General features: G+C 41.8%; 1 protein-coding gene across 11 annotated transcripts in view; it reads right to left on the bottom strand.

The window, feature by feature from the left end:
* RP9 (RP9 pre-mRNA splicing factor) overlaps window positions 1-19,152 on the bottom strand; it is a 167,758-nt gene that overhangs the window by 85,759 nt on the left and 62,847 nt on the right. The window lies entirely within an intron of this gene.

Below are 19,152 nucleotides of genomic sequence, written 5' to 3'. Positions count from 1 at the left end.
TTTAGACACTGTCAACTATTCAGTCAACTTCAAAACAATATTCACTTCATATTTTGCCATCAAACAGTTTAACTTTTTTTTTTTATCCTCACCCGAGGACATTTTTCCATTTTTTGTACAGATAGAGTGGGAGGGAGAGAGAGGAAGGGAGAGAAAGAGAGAGAGAGAAACATCGATGTGAAGGGACACATCGAGTGGCTGCCACCCGCACGACCAACCAGGGCCGGGGACAAACTGCAACCGAAGTACGTGCCCTTAGCGGGAACTGAACCCGGGTCTCTCTGTACCGCAGGCCGACGCTCCAACCGCTGAGCCAAACCGGCCAGGGCAAAAAAGTTTCTTAACTTTTAGAAAATACATGAAAACAAAAAAGCCCATAGAGAATCAAACCTATCAATTTAAACCTTAATTACTTATTAATTGCTTGATTCATTTTGCCTTTAATCTTGGTAAAGGGAAGTAAAAGGAATAAAGGTATTACATTAATTAATAGTTGCGTGTTAAAGAAATCACTTCATAATTCCCCATAAAACCTGCATTATTTCTCAATAATCCTATCTAAGATTTAACCACCAACTCAGCTTACCATAATCCGATCATCATTAGATCATTCAATATATTTTTAAACTTTACTATGAACTTGACTGACACCCTAGAAAATTATTCCAAACAAAACAATAAAGCCATATAAGGAAGACAATTCAGTAGGAGGCGAGATGCAATACTCTGTATATTGACTCTTGCAAAACTTGATCCTGCTAATTGCTGCATGATGTAAACAGAAAGATTTTTTTAAATATGCAAAACAGTCTAGGTATTTCACTTCTCTTCAAACTCTTCTGAGCCCGGCCGGTGTGGCTGAGAGGACTGAGCATCATCCCACGGACTGAGAGGTCTGGGTTCCATTCCAGGTCAGGGCACACGGCTGGGTTTCGGGCTCCATCCCCAGTAAGGGGCGTGCAGGAGGCAGCCAATCCATGTTCTCGCTCATTGATGTTTCTATCTCTCTCCCCTTCTCCCTTTCTCTCTGACTAAAAAAATCAATGAAAAATAGATTTTAAAAATCAATATAAATATATTTTAAAAAATCAATATAAATGTATTTTAAAAAATCAATGAAAACATATTTAAAAAACAAAACAAAAAAAAACCTTCTGAGAATAGTCAACTAGCTTCACCATTGTGACTGCTCCAAACAAAATAAAAACAAACTGCTACAGATGTTTATTTGAATGTGGTTTAAAATGTAAGGAGCAAAATCAAAGATAAAACAATAAATTATAACATTTTGGGAAAATGAACAGCAAGTAGAGATTTTCTCAGAAGTTTTTCTCACTCCAAAAACATATTCTGTTTAGGTGACTGTCGGTGAAGATGATTGCCGCAGTTATGAATTTACACACGTGTGCAAACTGAGGAAAACCTATGGTTCTAATCTCAATGCATTTCTTAAAAATTCTACACAAAGACATTAGGCTGAGTAACCTAATTTTCAGAAACTCAAAGTTCTTTTTTTTCCAAGTAAACTTCTTGAATGTAGTTTATATAAGTTTTACTTCCTTACAGGTCAAGTTCAAGGAAACTGGATATAAAACAGTACAATAAATGAAGGGAGTCTTTCTTAGCTCTCCTTTTCAAAAGCACTATGTTCTAATATTTCAAGATGCTTAGTACTGAAATTGTTTCCATTTTTATCTTAATCTCTGTGCCTGAAATGGAACAAGATGAAAAACTTTGTTTTAATTTTGGACTCTTTCCACATCACACAGTTGGTAGTCTGTCTGTTGAAAAGAAATAGCATTGTTTAGGACTGCTATTTTGGTATGGGCTATATTAAAAATGGCAAAAGGTTATTCTATTTAGGATTTTATTTTACTATTGGTATGTTATATCCAACAAATTTAAGACTACAAAGACTCAACTTACTACACCCTTTTTGCTGTGCCAGATAAACTCATTTTAAAAAATAGTAAGGTAAGGAAATAATGAAGAAAATTATAGCAAAGAATTATTAGAAATTATATGGAAGAGCTATGGGTGATAAACTGAGTTACAAAAGTATATAAGGTTTTGAAAATGCTCATAGGTTTGAAACAATCCTAAAGCATATACTTTATTTATTTATTTATTTAATCCTCACCTGAGGACATTTTTGCATTTATCTTCAGACAGAGGCGGGAGGGAGAGAGGAAGAGCGAAAGAAACATTGATGTCAGAGAGACACATCCACTAGCTACCACCCACATGACCCCAACCGGGGCTGGGGACAAACTAAAACCAAGGTACGTGCCCTTAGCGGGAACTGAACCCGGATCTCTCTGGACCGCAGGCCAGCGCTCCAGCCACTGAGCCAAACCGCCAGGGCTAAAGCACATACTTTTGTTTGTTTGTATTGTTTTTATCATCCTCACCCGAGGACATTTTTCCATCTTTTGTTCAGGTAGAGTGGGAGGGAGAGAGGAACAGAGAGAGAGAGAAACATCGATGTGAAAGGGACACATCGAGTGGCTGCCACCCGCACAACCCAACCAGGGCTGGGAACAAACTGCAACCGAGGTACGTGCCCTTAGCGGGAACTGAACCCGAGTCTCTACGGACCACAGGCCGACGCTCTAACCGCTGAGCCAAACCAGCCAGGGCTAAAGCACATACTTTTAAATATCAAATAAATTCTAAGAATCAACAGTCATCACAGAGAAATGATAGGATCACAGGTAACTGCATTTTCTTTTTCACATTCTTTAATATTTTCTTTTTCCATCCTCACCGGAGGACATTTTTCCATTTTTTGTTCAGATAGAGTGGGAGGGAGAGAGAGGAAGAGACAGAGAGAGAAACATCGACGTGAAAGGGACACATCAAGTGGCTGCCACCCGCACGACCAACCAGGGCCGAGGACAAACTGCGACCGAGGTACGTGCCCTTAGCGGGAACCGAACCCGGGTCTCTCTGGCCCGCAGGCCGACGCTCTAACGGCTGAGCCAAACCGGCCAGGGCTCATTCTTTGGTATTTTCTAAATTTTCTGTAATGAATATATTTTACCCAGAGGAAAATAAAGTTTCTTTTTTAAATTAAAGTTACATGTGCCGCCGTGGCCAGTGTGGTTCAGCTGGCTGAGCATTGTTCTGTGCACCTAAGTTTCGTGGTTTTATTTCTGGTCAGGGCACACACCTAGGTTGTGAGTTCGATCCTCGGTTGGGGCGAGTATGGGAGGCAACTGATTGATGTCTCTCCCCCTCTCCCTTCCTCTCTCTCTCAAATCAATTTTTAAAAAAGTTACATGTTCTAAAAGATAAGGTGACAGTCTATAATGCTACTACATCTTTGGAAGAAATAAATATGGCATATTTGTTAAGTCATGCTTATGAAGGTAAAATAAAAATTACCTACTGTGGCAAAATTATACCAGCCTGTTTTTTTCTATAGTAGTTTTCCTCATTCTATGGCTGGGAGGGTAAATGAATGAGTAAGATACACAAACTATTCAAACAACGTGCTCTATTCTCCTCCCATCCTGGCTATAGAATTACGTCCTACTGTGTAAACAAGGAGTCAAATGTAAATTATGGTCTGTTAAACACTGTGAAGGTGCCACGTGAAAGTTGTTTTTTTTTTTAATCCTCATCTGAGGACATATTTTTCCATTTTTTGTTCAGATAGAGTGGGAAGGAGAGAGAGGAAGAGAGAGAGAGAAACACCGACGTGAAAGGGACACACCCAGTGGTTGCCACACACGACCCAACCAGGGCTGGGGACAAACTGCAACACAGGTACGTGCCCTTGAGCGGGAACCGAACCCGGGTCTCTCTGGACCACGGGCCGACATTCTAACCGCTGAGCCAAACCGGCCAGGGCATGTGAAGGTTTGAAAAGGAGGGTCACATTCAGATTGCTCAAAGCTGGCAGTAAAAAAAAAAGTGGAAAAATACATTTAACATACTCTCATGGATAAAATAATTTTATAAAGAGCTTTTGCCAATCAAAAAAAAAAAAGAAGTCATATGATTCAGAAAAGAAGAAAATAAATGGTGAATTATTTTTTAAAGTTCAACTTCTAAAGTAATAGAAATACTTGAAAATAACTATCACTTGGAAAGATGAGAAGAAATGATACTTCCACAGGAAAACAGGGAGCTAGGTGCCGAAGCCCGGCTGGGGAACTGTGAACCGGTGCGCCTTCCAGCCGGTGGCCCAGCAGCACCTCCAGACCTTGGATCTGCGCATGCCCCCGACCCCGCACTTCCATGCAAGCAAACGGCCTTGGACATGCACAGGGTCTGGTCACCGACCCACTGTCTATCATAATGCAAAACAGGAACATCTACGAGTTCAGTAACGAAGAACCTGCTAAATAAATGATATCTGTATGTAGTATAATAACCTAAAGTAATAAAATAATTATTGAAATAGTATAAATTTATTAGTAAGAAATAAATTGATAAGTGAATAATCTTGTTGAAAACAATGTTAGAGTATGATCTCCTTTTGGGGAAAATTATATTTAATATTTATATGCACAGGGGACAAAAAGGAGTACACATTAAAATATGGAGGGTTTTTAGGTGGTGAAGTTACAGATTGCCTCTTTTTCCTTATCTAGATTTATTTATTTTTATATCAGAAACATAAAGAGAAGCAAGGGGGAGATGGAGCTTAAAATACATAAATAATTAAAATGGATAAATTCCTTACAAAAAGCTGGATCTTAACTCAGGTACTCAGGAGTCCTTAATTATTACAACTTCCCTACAGCTGAGTCACTGGATTGGAAATCCGTGTGTGTGGACCCCATAAGTTAATGTTGGGAAATCTACAGTGAACCACGTGATCGGTTTTTGCTGCAAGTGTATTAGAAGGGATTCAAAAGTGAGTCAAACACATATAGAAGCTTCAGCCTTTACCGCGCTCCATTTTTTTCCACATAATTGTAGTCAAATTTCAGTAACTGGAAACAATATAATAATACCTGCCAAGGTGCAAGAGTGCTACCCGGGTCAGTTTATCCGTCTGCAATGAGGACAGCGGCATGCGGGTGTCGGCCCTGCTTCCCAGGCTCGATGGTCAGGTTAAAAACTGTTGTTCAGCCCTGGCCGGTTTGGCTCAGCGGTTAGAGCGTCGGCCTGCGGTCCAGAGAGACCCGGGTTCGGTTTCCGCTAAGGGCATGTACCTCGGTTGCAGTTTGTCCCCGGCCCTGGTTGGGTCATGTGGGTGGCAGCCACTTGATGTGTCCCTTTCACGTCGATGTTTCTCTTTCTCTCTCTCTCTCTCTCTCTCTCTCTGTCTCTCTCTCTCCCTCCCTCCCTCCCTCCTGCTCTATCTGAACAAAAAAATGGAAAAATGTCCTCAGGTGAGGATTAAAAAAAACTGTTGTTCAAAATTTAGCATAATAATTGACATCTCCCTATGCCCAATCTTTAAATTTAAGAAAGATTGTGCTATCACTAGACCTTCTGCATTTATTTCCCAACCGGAGGGCTCAAAGACAATACTGTTTACAGATCATTTTCAATTTAACCTGTGGTAGAAGAGCCATGTCTGAAAGAAAGTTGGGAAAAGAACAGCTTTGTTTATTGACAGAAAGGAGAAGAGAATTAGTATTTATTGAATAACTACTATGTAGTAAACACTGTTTGGCATTCAATATCATCTCCGTTTTAATCTTAATAAGAATCCAGGTACATATTAAGATAGTACACTGTTGGAATTGTCCCAAAGTGTAATTATTTACACCACCATATGCAATAAAAATATAACACAAAGACAGAACATATTCTTGATTTTTAAAAAATGTTTTTATTGATTTTTTTTTTAGAGAGAGAGGAAGAAACATCAATTGAGAAAGCTATATCGACCGGCTGCCTCCTGCACGCCCCCTCCTGGGGATCAAGACTGAAACCTGGGCATGTGCCCTGACTGGGAATTGAACAATGCTCAATCCACTGAGCCACACTGACTGGGCAGAACATACTCTTAATATACACCCTGAAGGAATCAAGGGGCCAGGAGAGTTTTGGGGTGAACCCTCTCCAATCTGGAGACTTGGAAGTAGAGGCTTAGAAAAGTGAAGTAACTTGTCTGAGGCTAAACCATTATTGGAATGTGGCAGCACCGAGATATGAACCAAACACACACTAAACTCTCGAACATGATGTACTACACAACCCTAGTCCCTCACAAGATGGCCTAGTGTTCAAATCACAGACTATGTAACTTGTTATAAGAAAGAAAACACTGTGTATCTTTACTGGATAAGCCACAATACTTAAATATCGAGAATAACAGAACAAGGATTATGAAACACTAGAGAGGTCTTCCGATCCTACCAAAACTAGGAATGAATGTGATAAAATCATATACATAGTACACAGTTATGCACAAAAGACAAAATAGAATAAAGTATTCGTTCAGCTTAGAAAGATGAAATTTTTAAAGATCGGCAACACAAAAACACTTTGGTAAAGTAACACTCATCCCAACTGGAAAGCATGCTTTACCCAAGCTTCAGAGAGCTAGGAGATAATGCTAGCTCTGCTGCCTTCTGGCCAGTTCCTCGGCAACTTAGTAGAAAATGCCAATACCTACCAGCCGGGCTGTGTTTTAAGGGTTAAATGCGGTAAACATGTGTTCCTGGCCGAAATTTTTAGTTCTTTTTCCTGGTTACTGGGTAATAGGGCATGGCCAAATTAACCCAAATGGAATCCATTTCTAATTGTTTTCTAGTCCTAGCCCCAGTGTGGTCCTATTCTTAAGATAACTCAGTGGGTTTCCATTTTATAACTTTTCCTTATTCTATAACGCTTAGGTTCTCAATCTTTTCCTGTCTCCCTCTATCCGAATCAATCCAGGGTCTCATTCCCTTAGCACTCTAATGGGTTGACAAAGACATCTGGATAAAATGACAAATTGTTCATGGGGAAACACTGTATAAGAATATGATGAGCCCTGGCCGGTATGACTCAGTGGTGAGAGTGTTGCTGTGGACCGAAGAGTCGCGGGCTTGATTCTGGCCAAGGGCACGTACCTTAGTTGTGGTTTGTCCCCGGCCCCAGTTGGGATTGTGTGGGTGGCAACCAATTGATGTGACTCTCTCACATCGATGTTTCTCTCTCTCTCCTTCCAGCTCTATCTGAAGATTAATGTAAAAATACCCTAGGGTGAGTATTAAAACAAAAAAGTAATATGATGATTTTTTTAGTGACAATACTCTGAACTTAAACCCTGAATGGGACAGTTGGTGTGAGACAAACGAGAGGGCTGTGCCACGCATGACAAGTCCTCAGAGCAGATAAAATGGGGGCAGGAAGGACGGGAACCCGCAACATGTGACTATATCTACTTCCACCTACTTATCATCAGGAACTTGCCAAACAACTTAAGCAATCCTCCAATTAATTACTAAACAATCTTGTCATCTACTAGGACCTTGAAAATGAGGAAGACAATTACATCTATGATAGCAAAAGACTGTCATACTTGTGTTAAGCATTTTAACTTCCATGGCTGAAAGTCTTTTTAAAAGACAGGGTTTGCCCTGGCCGGTTTGGCTCAGTGGTTAGAGCGTTGGCCTGCGGTCCAGAGAGACCCGGGTTCGGTTCCTGCTAAGGGCACGTACCTCGGTTGCAGTTTGTCCCTGGCCCTGGTTGGGTTGTGCGGGTAGCAGCCACTCGATGTGTCCCTTTCATGTTGATGTTTCTCTCTCGCTCTCTCTCTCTCTTCCTCTCTCTCCCTCCCACTCTATCTGAACAAAAAAATGGAAAAATGTCCTCAGGTGAGGATTAAAAAAAAAAAAAAGACAGGGTTTTTCAGGCCATAGCTATCAAGAAAAAGAAGACAGGTCCTGGGGCATGGTGTCTACATCACCAGCGGCATGACTACATGGGAAATGCAAGAATATCCGCCACCCTGGAGCTGGCAAGAGTCTTTACACAACACATAGGTTGTTCTGAAATAATTTACATGAGCTGTAGACCAAAGGCGGGGGAGAAGGTGAAGCACAGGCGGGCTAGTTCTGGGGCAGGCGCACACACTCGTAAGGAAGAAGTGCTGCTCCTCTGGGCTAGCTGTGGGCAGCGGACTGGAAAACTGGAGAAGCAGAGGCTCCTGGGCTTTGATAGCACCTAGCTCTTTTCTCTTTTAGACAATCATGAAATAGCCACCTGAAAATTCATCCGAAATTCCGATTTACACTCAGGAGTGTGGGCAGTCTTTTGTTGGTTTTGCCCTGTAGTTGTTAACTGATAATCCTTTTTTGTCTCTTCCTTCCACCCTCTGGCCTGCTGTCATTTAATTTAGGACATCTTAGGGCTGTCTTCATGTCAGATGGTTTAAATTGTAACGATGTGTTTAAGCAACACCAAGAGAGTAAACAAAAGTGCACAAGCAAGAAAGGTAACTTCTAAATGTAGACCTGTGCACAGCAAAGAGAGAAGTCTGCCACCTGCTGGCAAAACACAGAATTGTAGAGATTTCCCTGATGGCCATTTCAAGGGGCGAAAACCTACCGTGGTAAGGTTCATGATGTTAGATTTCAGATTAATTATTATATCGAAGATATACATTGCAACCTCTAATTTAAAAGAGAATATGGGTTAAAATAGGATTCAAGATTATTGACATCTGTAATACTGCCAACAATGAAGAAAAAATCATTTATACGCTTCCTAATTCAATAACTACATATTATGATGCCTGAATCATTTTATTTATTTTATATTTATTTATTTTTTTAATCCTCACCCGGGAACATTTTTCCATTTTTTGTTCAGATACAGTGGGAGGGAGAAATAAAGAGAGAAACATTGACACGAAAGGGACACATCGAGTGGCCGCCACCCGTACGACCAACCAGGGCCGGCGACAAACTGCAACAGAGGCACACGCCCTTAGCGGGAACCGAACCCGGGTCTCTCTGGACCGCAGGTCGATGCTCTAACCGCTGAGCCAAACCGGTCAGGGGGCCTGAATCATTTTAAAAGCAAACAAAAGAGGGCTATATGGAAATGACTCAACATATCAGTGGAGAAGCGCCGACTTAAATCTGCATTTAGACTGTACTCACTTCACCATACTTTTCGTCCTCCCTGACCCCAAACCGGCCAGGGCCAAAGCACAAGTTTTTAACTTTGATGCAGTCCAGTGTCTCTCTTTTCTTTTGTTGCCTGTGCATTTGGTTCCACAGTCACGAAATCACTGCCAACTCGAGAGTCATGAAGCTTCCCCTGTATTTTCTTCCAAGAGTTTTACAGCTTTAGCTCTTATGTTTCGGCCTGCGATCCATTTTGAGAAAATTTTTGTATACAGTGTAAAGGGTCCAACCTCTTCTTTGGTTGATACCCTTCTTAGGTCCATACCCTTCTCTCCTATCTGAGCTGTAGACGGTATAATGCTAATACACGCAGGCGAGTTACTCATTTTCCCCCAGGTATCTCCCATGTATATGTAGACAAACAAAGGGGGTGGGGGTTCTACGGGAAGTCACCTCACAGTGATGTGACCATAAATTCATAATCGGGCAGGTACAGTGGGTAGTCATGACTCAGACCTAACCCTCCTACTAGAAGGTTTGTCTTTGCCTTAAGCAAGCCCTGTCCCTTGTTCTCGTGTATCCAGGTTAACACATCTTTGCAATAAGCTTGAGCAACCTCAAGAAAGCACATGATCTTGTTAACGCTCCTGTGATCTCATCCTCAACTGGCCTTTCCCCACACACGTGTAATCTTGCTCCCTCCTTAATTCAGTTTTGGCTCAAATAAACTCACAAATTCTTTACATGTTTGGGTGTAGTATCCTTCCTATAATATCCTTCTTTTTTTAAATCCTCACCTGACAATATGTTTATTGATTTTAGAGAGAGAGGAAGGAGGATATGTTTATTGATTTTAGAGAGAGAGGAAGGGAGAGAGAAACATTGATGTGAGAGTGAAACATCGACTGGGTATGCACCCCAACCAGGGACTAAACCTGCAGCCTAGGTATGTACCCTGACTGGGAATCGTACCTGCCACCAAGGGCTAAAATCCTTCCACTTTGTACAATCCCTCAGATGGCCCTTCTATTCGCTAAAGTCATGAATCACTTACTAAAGCCAATCAGATCTTCAAATTTACTCAGGTAAATTTTTTTAAAAATAGTTTTTCTCTTGTTAGTCTGTCTTTTGTTATAGTATTCCCAGGGGAGAATTTAGAAAGGTAGAGAAAGTTATTTTTCCTCACTTCCTGATTCTAGAAATGCCATTTTCAGTGTACTTCAGTTACTGGATTAATCATACTAAAATGCATCCCAGGCTGCCATCACTTACTTAAAAAGCAGAGTATCTTTAAGAATTAATTACACTTTATACTGATAATAAAGATGTTTCTGTAATGTGGTCCCAACACACTTTAAAAAATGTTTTCAATGAACTATTTTTAAGAAATATATAAAATATATGCTCATATTTCAAACTGTATGAAACATTAAGGCCAAAAAGTTAGTCTCTCTTCTTCACGCTCATCCTCCCAAGTTGCACCATCACCAGTAACAACTATAAAGAACATCTTGTGTGGTTTCCCCCAAATTTCCAAGGACACAACAAGCATATACTAGTGTATCTCTTTTGGGACCACAATTCTTCAATTTGCTTACTATCTTTTGAACTTTTAAAAACGTTAATTTATGCAGATTTACTCTTTGGTTTTAACAGCTGCACAATACCTTACTGTACAACAGCTGATGCATACCACCTGCAACCGAGGAAACGAAATACCCATTTTCTACACCCTCATCTGCTTTCTCTCTTTACACAGTAATTGTGTGGCAGACCCAATTTGGACTATTTGTGAGCAATTAATTTGTGCTTTGTAAATTTGTAATTTTGCTGGAGGGAAGGATTTGAGTCAGCTTTGGATCCAGTAAATCTGGGGTGGAGCTGGAGAATCCCACAAGATGCTGATGCTGGCTCGGAACACTGAGATCCATTGGTGTGCTTCATTACTAGCACAGGGGCATTTATACTTCAATAGAAGCTTTGCCCATCTTCGTCCTGGTTTACAAAGTCAGCACTTAGGAAACTAAAAAATCACCCTACTGGCGGGGCGGGGTGTGTGTGTGTGTGTGTGTGTGTGTGTGTGTGTGTGAGAGATTCTGCTCTTCCCCTCCAATCAGTGGCTATTTTTGGTAATGCAAATTAAATCAAAGGATCTAAGGCTATTCAGGCTTTTAGCCAAAAAAGAGAATTTTTGATAAATTAAAAATACTAATGTCCAGTTCAAGCATGGCTCCACCTGTTATGTAAGTGAATTCACAACAAACAGTAAGCAATTCTTAAAACTGTAGGAAAAGTATATAAATGGAACCCTTTACAATGGAGCTGGAGCCCAGCCGGTGTGGCTCAGTGGACTGAGCGTCATCCCATGGAATGTGAGGTCCTGGTTCAATTCCCAGTCATGGCACATGCCCGGGGTTGCAGGCTTGATCCCCAGTAGGGGGCGTGCAGGAGACAGCCAATAAGATGTTTCTCTTTCACATTGATGTTTCTCTCTCTCTAAAAAATCAATAAAAACATATTTAAAAAATAAATAAATAAAATGGAGCTGAAGTTGCCATCCCAGAGGGACTGCCCTGCAAGTCTTACTTCTCAAACCTTTGGAACGTTCAAACAGGCAAAATAAGCTTTGGGAGGGGCCTCAAGCAACATTATGCCCCAAAGCAATGTGAGCAAAGATAACAAGAAAGCAGATACTACGACTTACCTGATGGCTATGGAACTGAAAATTAAAAACATTATACGTAGAATTGGTGTCACTATGTTAGCTTATCTACACAAACAGAAATGTCTTTCTTCTATTGATGTCATTGAACCCCTTCCCTTTCTCATAACTACCTCTTGCCTTTGTCTCCTAACCCAGCGCGACTAGGGCTTCTGCCTGGAACACTGCTTTACGAATGAGCAATTCTTCTACATCTCAAATAAATTCTCCTGGCCTCTTTTTTTTGCCTTTTATTTTCAGGTTAACACACCTAAAACTGTTTCAGCTAACCTAAAAATAGCTTACCAGAAAAGAAACCAAACTTTTCATGTGGTTAACTTACTGTATGAGAACAATAAACAGGAAACATGACAACTGACTTCAAAGGATCAAGTCATATACTTGGTGTAAATATTTTCATACTTGCAGACCTGGAGATTCACGATGATCTTGGATCTATTCTTTGCCAGTGTTAAGACAGTGTTAATGTGTTTCCCTTATTTTACAAAACATTTTATTCCAACTGAATCAATCATGATTGTTACCCTTCAAATGCCACCACCTCCATCAAACATTACCCGATGTCGTCTTCTGTTCATCTGAAATCCACGCAGCCTTTTACTGATATTAACATTCACTCATTCTAAAGTACTGTTAGAACTCCACCTGCTAAGCTAGTTGTGACACCTTACTTGGGAGACCAGCCTCTATGTCTCATTAGCATGAATGAAAGCAGTGAGTGGCCATGTCTCAAGAACGATTTAAAATCTAGATAATTTGGGTGTGAATGGACAAATCTTTACTCTTGAGGTGGCTAGAATAGCAAAGCCATTTGGAGTTTGTGTTCTTCACTGCTGTAGTACCAACTCCTAGGACCAGCTGGAATGCCTTGTTTTTCTACCAGCAAACTGACCACCAGTAATATTAGAGTATATACATGTGTTTTCCGTTGATCAAATATTAAGCCAGCCCAGCCGGTGTGGTTCAGTGGTTGAGCATCAACCCATGTACCAAGAGGTCACTAGTTCGATTCCCGGTCAGGGCACATGCCCAGGTTGTGGGCCCAATCCCCAGTGGGGGACATGTAGGAGGCAGCCAGTCGATGTTCTCTCTCATCGATGTTTCTACCCCCCTCTCCTTCTCCATTCTTTTCTCCCTTCCTAAAATCAATAAAGAAAAATAAAATAAAATATAAAAAAATTATTAAGCCCATATTTACTGAATGGTAACTGGTACGGAAAAAGAACAGGCATAAGGCATAGTGCGGCAGACTGCTAACTACCTAATTACTCTCTCCTGCTTTCTTACTGACGGAATCTGTTTTGTCAGAGGGTAGCAATCTACTCAACAACAAACCTCAGCTTCCCTTACAAGTGCGGTGGTCATGTGACACTGTTGTCTCCAATGACATGGAAGGAGAAAGTTCTGCTTTACTTGAAATAGGTTTCCTCCTTCTTTCTGCTGCCTACAAAGTAGGTATGTTGGTTAGGGCTGCACAGCCATCTCATGACCATAAGAAAAGCTAAGAAAATGTCAGAGACTTCTGCCCTGATACCCTTGCACCCTTAACACCAACAACTGCCTGTTTTTTGGACTTCTTGTTTAACTACAAAAATAAAATATGTATTGCTTGTTCAAGCCACTGTTTTTTTTTGGGGGTCTCTTTCTCTTAGTCAAGTGAAATTAACAAAACAGAAAGACCAAGAGCTATGTAGAACTATGTGCCCATTCGGACTCTTAAAGAACACATACGCCCGGCCAGTGTGGCTCAGTGGTTGAGCGTCGACCCATGCACCAAGAGGTCGCTGGTTCGATTCCTGGTCAGGGTGCATGCCCAGGTTGGGGCCAAATCCCCCATGAAGGGGCATGCAGGAGGCACCAATCGATGTTCTCTATCTCTCCCTCCCTCCCTCTCTCTCTAAAATCAATAAAGGAAATTTTTTAATAAATTTAAAAAACAACACATACAATAGTAAACGATATAAGACAGTATATAAATTACTAAATTTTGAGGAATCATCAGGAAATGCCATAGGAGTTCAGGGAATATGCTTTGTAAAACAAATCAAGAATTCAGCACAGGTCCTAAAAGGTCATAAATCTGAGTACTGGTCTGAATTACATGAAAGTTGAGCTACAGAGATAGTTTAAAAGCCCAAGTGACAGAGAGAGTATCACTCCACTAAAGCAGTTGTTCAAGTCTTGGTCCCCAGCCCCCTTCCTTTCTAAGTATAGACTCAATATTTCCCACTTACTTTAAATAGAAAAAAGGAGGAAGTCGATAGACGTGTACCACCAGGAAGGAAACACTTATACTAAAGTTTCAAAAACAGCACCAGCTATTTAAGGAATAACACTCCTTCACAAGGAAGCCATAAATAGCTGAGATGTGTTTAAATTAGAAATGACCATTTTAACTGGTTGGGGAGCTTCTAGAGACAGTTCCGTCTCCCCTCTCCTGCTGTCCAAATACTCCCCACTATCCTTGTTGCTCTTTAACACTACACATTTGGACTTCGGTCAAGGTGGCGGGGAGGTAAATGCAGTATCGCGTCCTCCCACACCACATCCAAGTTACAACTAAACTACAGAACAACCATCCTTCAGAACCGCCTGACATCATCCTGAATGGAAGTCCTACAACGACGGAATTAAAGCAGCTGCATTGAGACTGGTAGGAGGGGCAGCAGCGAGACAAGCTGGGCCCACACCCACGTGTGGCGGATAAAATCAGGAGGACACCTCGGCTGGGAAGGTCCTCCCTGAGGACTGAGGGGTCCCTGTCCCACACCAGGTGTCCCGCTCAGGGTTCCAGTGCCAGGAAGAGAATCCCCATCACTTCTGGCTGGAAAACCAGCGGGAACTGAGCTCAGGGAGGCTGAGGCGGCTGGAGCCCCAGGCAGCTCCTTAAAGGGCCCGCGCACGGACTTATCGGACTCTCTCCCTCTGAGCTCGGAGGGGAGGCAGCTCGAGGGGCGCCAGAGACACACAGGGAAGAACTGAGCTGTTTGGCACTGGAGCGAGGGCTGGAGAGGGGGCTTTCTCCGGGACAAACTTGCTGTCAGAGGCCTTTGTTCCTTTGGTGAGCCCTTCCCTGGGGCGCAGACAGCCGCCATATCTGGGACTCCAGCAACCTGACTCCCGCCCTGGTGACTCCCTGAGGCCCCGCCCCACCCAACTTTCAGGCCCACCCAAGCTGTTGCCACTTGCTTAACCATAGGATTGGCCTGTCTTGGATCCTGCTTCAGGTTTTTCCTAAATTTTTTCAAAGGAGCAGCATCTGGTCTCAGCTAGCCCCATACCTCTCGTTAAGTAATACACAGAAACAAACACAGGGAGGCAGCCAAAATGAGGAGACAAAGAAACAGGTCCCAAATGAAAGAACAGAACAAAACCCCAAGAAAAGAATGAAGCAAAATGGAGATAAGCAACCTAACAGATGCTGAGTTCAAAATACTACTTATAAGGATGCTCAATGAACTCAGTGAGGGCCTCAAGAGCATAAAAAAGGACCAGTCAGAAATGATCGATGCACAGTTAAAAACGAAGGAGGCTTTAACTGAAATAAAGAATAATTTACACAGATTCAGTAGTAGAGTAGGTAAATCCAAGAAGCAAACCATCGATTTGAAATATAAGGAAGAAAAAAACACCCATCAGAACAGCAAAAAGTAAAAAAGAATCCAAAAAAAATGAGGATAGTGTAAGGAGCCTCTGGGACAACTTCAAGCGTGCCAACATTCGCATCTTGGGGGTGCCAGAAGGAGAAGAGCGAGAACAAGTAATCGAAAACTTGTTTGAAACAATAATGGCAGAAAACTTTCCTAACTTGGTGAAGGAAACTGACATACTAGTCCAGGAAGCACAGAGAGTCGCAAACAAGATGAACCCCAAGAGGCCCACACCAAGACACATCATCATCAAAATGCAAAAGGTTCAAGACAAAGAGAGAATCTTAAAAGCAGCAAGAGAAAGGCAGCTAGTTACCTACAAGGGAGTTCCCATAAGGCTGTCAGCTGATTTCTCAAAAGAAACATTGGGCGCCAGAAGGGAGTGGCAAGAAATATTCAGAGTGATGAAAAGCAAGAACCTACAACCAAGATGACTCTATCCTGCAAAGCTGTCATTTAGAATCGATGGCCATATAAAGACTTTCCCAGACAAGAAAAAGTTAAAGGAGCTCATCACCACCAAACTGTTATTATATGAAATGATGAAGGGTCTTTTTGAAGAAAAAGATAAAATATATGAACAAACAAAATGGCAATGAATACATATCTATCGACAATGGAATCTACAAACAAAATGAACAGGTAGAACAGAATTATTCTCATAAATACAGAGAACATTTTGGTGGTTGCCAGATGGGAGGGGTGTTGGGGGAATGGGTGAAAAGGTGAAGAGATTAAGAAGTACAAATTCTTCTCTCTCTCTCTCTCTGTTCCTCTCTCTCCCTCCCACTCTACCTGAACAAAAAATGGAAAAATGTCCTCGGGTGAGGATAAAAAAAAAAAAAAAAAAAAAAGAAGTACAAATTCATTGCTAGACTGACAAACCTCAAAGGGAAAGGGGTTGTGGGGGTGGGAAGAAATAAACCAAAGAACTTATATGCATAACCAATGGACACAGACAATAGTGTGGGAAAAGGCAGGAGGGGGGCGGGAGTGGGGAGGAGGGGTCAGTGGGGGAAAAATGTGGAACATCTGTAATACATTCTCATTGAACAATAAAGATTAAAAAAAAAAAAAGACTACATATTTGTTCTGGTTAGGGGCTTGCATTTTATTTCATTTGATAGGTACCTGTTGAAAGGGTTAGTAACATTTCAAAGGGTAAAGGTAAAAGTTTGCAAAAGCGGAAACTGTGGAAAATGTGTAGCTTGCATGACCTTTGCTCAGCCTTCTGTTGAGTGAGGATTATCGGGTTATCTGCAAGACAATGAATCACCCAGCAGATGCAGAACGAGATACCAGACCAGTCCAACTGCAAAGTGGACAATGGGCCTGGTAGAGGATGTCAGCAGGCACTGCTGGAAGCTAAAAGTAGAGTATATAACCTACACCCCAACTGTTATTTGGGGCTGACCCCTTCTCAGCTCAGCCCAGCTGTACCCAGGCGCATGCAATAAACCCATTTTGCTCTACACTGGCCTTGTGTTGTGGATGTGATCTGCCACAGGCTCAGACCTTTTACTTCTACTTTGGGAGAATTTAATAAAGGATATGAGAATTTAATAAAGGAATAAACCATTTCATCTTTTAAAAAGAGATTAATTTCCTATTACAGAAAAATAAGTAATTTTCTGGTAAAAATGGAATTAGAATATATTCTAGTAAAGCAGGAGAAATTAGTGTGGGTGTTCAGAACAAGTCACCCCAAGATGTGTGTCTGTATATGCAGACTGGGCAACTTTAGCCAGAGGGTTCAAGGGAAACTTCTGCCCTTCCTTTTTTTAAATCCTCACCAGAGGATATTTTCCCATATTTTGTTCAGATAGAGTGGGAGGGAGAGAAAGAGAAACATCGACGTGAAAGGGACACATCGAGTGGTTGCCACCTGCATGGCCCAACCAGGGCCGGGGGACAAACTGCAACCAAGGTACATGCCTTTAGTGGGAACCGAACCCAGGTCTCTCTGGACCGCTGGCCACCACTCTAACCACTGAGCCAAACCGGCCAGGGCTCTGGCCTTCCTTGACTACCAAGGTGAACTCGAGTTGGGGACCCCGCCCATTAGAAGAGATTATCAGAGATAACCTCTTTGACCTATCTACAGGGCAGGGCATACTTGTATTTACTTAACATCTGCTCGTATCATCCTGCAATGAAGTCCCCTGTGAGGAAGCACCTCACCTTGCCCCTGGCTCAGAACGCCTCATCCACCCATTTCCATTAATCTCTGAACCTCTCTGCGCAAGGGGGCTCTGACTGTCTCATATATTGGAGATCCCATACATAGATACGTATTAACTTTGGTTATTTTCTCTTGCAATCTTCTCATCTCTATTTGATTAGACCAGCCAGAGAACCTTGAGGGTAAAGAAAAGTGTCTCCTTCCCACATTAGAAAAGCAGTTGGTATGTAAAATTAGAAAAAAAGGAGCAATTTATTATTATTTTTTAAATGCTAGTAGCTGTTATTTTTTTAAATGTTTTTATTTATTTATTTATTTTAGAGAGAGAGGAAGGGAAAGAGATAGATAAAAACATTGACCAGATGTCTCCTGCACACCAGCCACTGGGGATCAAGCCCATAATCCAGGCATGTGCCTTGACCAGGAATGGAACCGGGACCTGTCAGTCCATAGGCCAATGCTCAACCCACTGAGCCATGTTGGCCAGGTGGAAAAAGGAGCAATTTAACAGGAGAAATTAGGCCAACTGGATACAAATACAGAATGAAGTAGGTAGAGGCATATATGTGAGGCTGAAAACAGAAAGATATAATGTAAATAAAAATATGCAGGAATAAGCAGCTGTAAGTCAATGTGCATACCCTTGTTCCGAGACGGGGAATTCCCTTTCTCCTGCCAGGAAGCATCTGTGCACCTGTGTTCTCTGTCCCCTGCCTTCCCGTCTCCTCTGCGACTTGGCTTCATTGATTCCCTCTTCTCTCTTACATCTTTTTATTTTTCACTTTTTATTGATTGATTTTAAAGAGAAAGGAAAGGAGAGAAACAATGATTTGTTGTTCCACTTATTTATGCATTTATTGGTCGATTCTTGTTTGCCCTAATCAGGGATCAAACCTGCAACCTTGGTGTATCGGGATGATGCTCTAACCAACTGAGCTACCTAGCCAGGGCCCTCTCTTACTTCTTTAATCACTTGCCTTTCACTGCCCTTCTGCCATGTGCCAACCATTCAAAAACAAAACAAACACACGCCCCTAGCCCAAGTATTCCTTATAATTAACAATCACTTTGTGGTTTTCTTCATTGTCTCTCCAGTTGCTGCGCAAGCCCACGCCACCATAGCCTTTCAGTCCAATGTGACCTCTTCAGTCTGATACTGCGGGTCCTGCCCCTATTTTTGGCAACACTTCCTGTTATTCCACCTCTGACGGCTGTTTTTCTACTGAACACCCTTTACATGGCACAATGCTCAAGCTTTCTCTTTTCTTCTAGCTCTAACGTTATGGATAAAAAACCATCTCCATTTCCACGCTCAGTTTCTAGATGTCCTAAGCTGACTGTTCTATTTCTGTAATATGAAGCAAAACGTGGATATGCCAAATCTCAGCTTTTTTGGCCACTTCTGAAACAAACGGTAGGGGAAGCTCTTCCCAAAACATCACTGTCATCTCAGGTACCATGAGAGGAATACCACAGGCCAATTGAAAATAAATATTCCATTCACTCATAGCAAAAGTCAGTAGGGAAAACTAGTCTAAAATGACGCCAGAAGCATTATCCTAAAAGTATTAT

The sequence above is a fragment of the Molossus molossus genome, unplaced genomic scaffold (assembly GCF_014108415.1).
Source record: "Molossus molossus isolate mMolMol1 unplaced genomic scaffold, mMolMol1.p scaffold_m16_p_7, whole genome shotgun sequence".
In the NCBI taxonomy this organism is placed as follows: Eukaryota; Metazoa; Chordata; class Mammalia; order Chiroptera; family Molossidae; genus Molossus; species Molossus molossus.
Note: the sequence above shows the minus strand (reverse complement) of the source record. Positions and strands in the feature narration are given on the sequence as shown.